The sequence below is a fragment of the Silene latifolia genome, chromosome 8 (assembly GCF_048544455.1).
Source record: "Silene latifolia isolate original U9 population chromosome 8, ASM4854445v1, whole genome shotgun sequence".
NCBI classification, from domain to species: domain Eukaryota; kingdom Viridiplantae; phylum Streptophyta; class Magnoliopsida; order Caryophyllales; family Caryophyllaceae; genus Silene; species Silene latifolia.
Window position 1 is genome coordinate 59,522,052 of NC_133533.1, and position 4,441 is coordinate 59,526,492.

At 37.9% G+C, this 4,441-nt stretch overlaps 1 non-coding gene across 1 annotated transcript; it reads right to left on the reverse strand.

The window, feature by feature from the left end:
- Positions 1 to 4,043: 4,043 nt before the first annotated feature.
- Positions 4,044 to 4,150, reverse strand: LOC141598008 (small nucleolar RNA R71). Its single transcript, XR_012523212.1, has one exon. It is a non-coding gene; the product is annotated as a small nucleolar RNA R71 (small nucleolar RNA).
- Positions 4,151 to 4,441: the final 291 nt, after the last annotated feature.

The window sequence follows — 4,441 nt, forward strand, 5'->3', positions numbered from 1 at the left end:
TCGTGTGAAAATTAGATGTAAGTATTCATATGTATAATGTGTTTTGATGAATGGTTATTACAAGTTAGAATGTGATTAGAAATGATTGTTAGTAGATTAGTCGTTAGTGTAAATATAATGTTTGTGAGTCGGGAATTTGCAAATTATAGAGAGGCATCCAACCGAGTACCAGCTAGTACTCGACCGAGTACCAGTCACTCGACCGAGTAAACCCTATCACTCAAGCGAGTTGACCAATTTCCAGAAACTTGAAAATTTCTGGAAGTGAGTCATTCGACCGAGTGGAGAGGGCACTCGACCGAGTGGACTCAGCACTCGACCAAGTGCCAATTTCTGGGTTGTGAATTTCGCTAAAATTGTGTTATTGCTTTATTTTATCTCTTTTATTCGTCCATTTAAAATCATTTTTTTTATAAGACTTCATTGTTGATTGTTTATTGCTCGAATTCAAATCGTTACTCTAATTTTTAGCCCCTTAAATTGGCTAATTTTATCTTGTAAGTGACACTTTCTTTCCTCTTATTCTTCCAATTTTGTTTTGTATAAATCTATGCTAATCCCTTCAAAATTTGTCAATTAATGACACATTTTGTTCGATTTATGATATTAATCACCTTTTTCGTCAATATGATGTCAAATATGTGGTTTTCATGTTGAATTTTACCCAATGTTTTTTTATGAACTCGAAAGTATATGTTCTTGAGTCGATGATTTGATTTTTTTTTGAATTTATTGCTTGGTTAATGGTTTAGCAAGGACCCAAGTTTGGTTGTTATTACTAATTTTGTCGTACAATTGAAATTTTGTCTTGAAAATTTTGAAACTTTAAGGTTCATTCTTAAGCTTTGATTTGTTGGTGTTTGAGACCTAGTTTAGTTGACTAATGAGGCTCAAGAATCTTCCCACGCTTAAGTTTTGATTTTCTATGTTGGTAACGGCGTATATTATCGTAAAATCCAAAATTTTAACTTGAGACGTTGCCCAAAAATCTTTTAAGATTTCATTTTAAAAATGAATGATTTTGATGTGGTTTTATATACTCCGTTTATATTTGTCTAATTATGTTGTAAAGATTCAAATGTGGCTTAATGATGTGAGGTATGGTCTTATAAATTTAAAAATTTCGTTTTAAAGTTTTCTTGATTTAATTGAGAAATAAGACTTCAATTTTGTTAATAATGCTATGCATTGCCTTAATTCGGGAATCTCATCTTAAAATTTTGCTAATTTTTTTATACCATAGGGTATATGATTAAATTTTAGATCTTCATATTTAGATAAGGTTCCTTGCTTCATATTGTTGCAATTTTGTTGACAGTGTGTTCTTTTGTTTATGCATGAGTCAATGCTTAGCTTACCTTGCGGATTGTATAAATTTTGATGAGTGAGGATGTATAGACTTGTGATTGAAGGGATGTGAGACGGGAGTGAATCGGCGAGCTCATTAGGATAAGGAGCAAAATGCTGATAATGTGCGATGAGTGAGTGTGGCATCTTGAGGGTTGTGAATGGGAAACAAGTGTTTTATTGGAATTGAGGTAAAATTGAGTAAGTGATGTGGATTTGAGTCAAGTAGAGAGGTACATGTATAATGTTATGAGTGGTAAGTTGTGGAATGAATACTATTGATTTAAACCTTGAATGTTGGTTAAGTAGTATTGTAAGTATTGTGGGTAAAAGAACATTGAACGAAAATGAGTCGTATGTGAGTGTATGTCTCGTTGCCTTGAGGTATTGATACATTTAAAGGATTTAGGTGAAGGATTGAAGTGCGGAATTATGTATAGTCATCGAGATTAAGAGTTTGGGAAACATAGGAAGGTGCCTGATGCGTGTCTTTTATATGATGTTTTACATCCTATTTTCCACGCATTTCAGAGCTCATTTGTGTAGTTTATGCTACATTTCTCCCTATTTCCGTCTACTTCCGTATTTTTGTACATTATTGCAGAAATGTGAAGAATTCAGCGGAAATCAAGCTAAATCCGTCCCCGAGTACCTTGCATTGCATTTGACGTGAAGGATTCACTTAAGGAACGAGCTTGGTGCACATTTCAAGGCCCAAAAGACAAATACACGATACATTGGAAGTCAAGTGTCAGCTACTTCAGTCGATCGACCACTGCCTTCAGTCGATCGACCAACCCTCGGGCTCCAGAAGCTACTGTACACTGCATCTCAGTCGATCGACCACCATGCTCAGTCGATCGACCACACCGCTAATCAGACGTGAATAAGAAGGTCGAGGAAAAGCAAGCCCATAATGTTTAGGTTTTGATAATAAGTGTTACGTATATTTCCTATATAACGTAACCTAGTTTACAGAGATATTCATTCAGAAATTTACCTAGTTTTACATTCAGTTTTAGTTTATCAAATAATTAGGGTTTGGAATATTGGTTTGCATCAGATTTTTCGTACTTCTAATCATTCCGTTACAATTCCTCTGCAAATTCGGTATTCCTTCTGTTCTATTTCAGTTCATCTTTATCGCATTGATAGTATAGAAATTGTTAGCTAGTTTCCCAAAGCCGATATTGTTGTTTTATGTTGTCTATTTGTTCAATCGTTTTAATCATGAATTCCGTAGATTTAATGATCAACCTTACTGTTGTTTTCACTGTAGTTATGAGTAGCTAAATTGCTTGTGCTAGGATGTAGGGGAATTATAGTGTAGGCGGCGTAGAATAACACGGACTGAATCGCGTGTCAGTCGATCGACTGACATACTTGGTCGATCGACTGACCTCGTGAGGTTTTACTTTCGTTTTAATTGTTTTAATTCTTTATTCGATGAATCGAGTGCACACGACTAGTTGAATGTTTAGGATATGGCTGACCCATTAGATCGAGAGATAGGGACAGTTGTTAGATCACCAATTAAAATGACTAAACTATGCTGAGATCGAAAGATAGGTAAAGTTTAGATTTTTAGTCACTTTTCAGGACGAGAGTCAGTATTAGTGATATTAGGGACTTATAGCGAGATCGAAAGATGCTATCTGTTAAGAGTGGACCGAGAGGACCTCTTGTTTCCCGCCACATGTGTTTGATTTAGACCGACTTAGTTTGCTGCCGCCGAAACTATAGTGAGCCGACCATCCTAGTACCCTAATTTTATCTGTTTATTTAGTTTATTGTCTTTTATTGCTATTAGTATAGACCAAATCAAATCAACCCTCACTTTCGTTACCTTAAACTAAATTAGACAATTAAAAATTATATTCGCCTCCTTGTGGTTCGACCCTGTTACCACTAGCCTAGGTTAGTCTTAATAGGAAATTATAAATCTTATTTTTGGTGCTCACAACGACGGGTATCAAATTTTGGCGCCGTTGCCGGGGAGGCAATTGTTCTAATTTTTAGTTGTTTTTATTTAGTCTTTCTAAGTTTAAGGGACATCCGTTCCTTAAACTTTTCTTATATTCTTTTTGTAGTTTCTTCTTATGCGCAGGTCACAGGGTGGTGAACTAGTACCGTTCAATCCTGAGATTGAGAAATCCTTGCGCGAGTTGAGACGATCACAAAGGGTATTACCGACAGAGGAAGAGCTGAGTACTCTGTCAAGTTACTACGACAACGCTCTGTTCGAAGAAGATCCATCTACATCTCCTGCCTCTAATTCTTCAGCTGAGACAGTCACTTCTCCAGAAATTCCAGTCATGGCTGAAGAAGAAACTATTGCTAGTCACTCAGAGCCGACAGCTGCGAATCTCTACAAAGGATTCGAACTACCAGGGGAGGCGAGAAAATTCGAGCCGAAGCCTTCCTATATTAACTTGGTTGAGAGAAACCAGTTCGGGGGAGCTGCAAATGAAGATGCAGCCAAGCATATGGAGATTTTTATCGATTATTGCTGCTCTATACCCCCGCCGACTGGCGTGACTCAGGACCAGATAAAGGAGACCATGTTCATTTTCTCTCTTCGTGATGCTGCGAGGGAGTGGTATAGAGATCTGGATCGAGCCGCTCATGGGATCACCGATTGGAATTCCTTGGCCTTGGCAGTCTACAAGAAATACTTCTCTGCCTCGAAGACGAATGCCATTAGAGCTCAGATCACGAGCTTCAAACAGGGACCTGATGAGAACTTTCATGAAGCATGGGTCCGTTTCAAGAAACTGGTGCGAACCATACCGCACCATGGGTTCGAAAAATGGAGTCTTTGCAATCAGTTCTATAACGGGTCAGTATGACGATCGAGGGCCATTTTGGATGTTTGCCAATGGCCGATTTTTGAGAATATGGGAGAGACTAAGGGGTGGAAGATCATTGATGACTAAGCCACCCATAAAGTCGAATATGGGAATTCGAGAGGCAATCGAGGAGGGTCGCTGAATCTTCTTTCAGAGCCGCACTAGAAGCTCTCACTGCAAGGTTTGACAAATACAAATTGGGAGGAGCTTCAAAAGGGGGGATGTACCATGTTAATGCTGTTTCA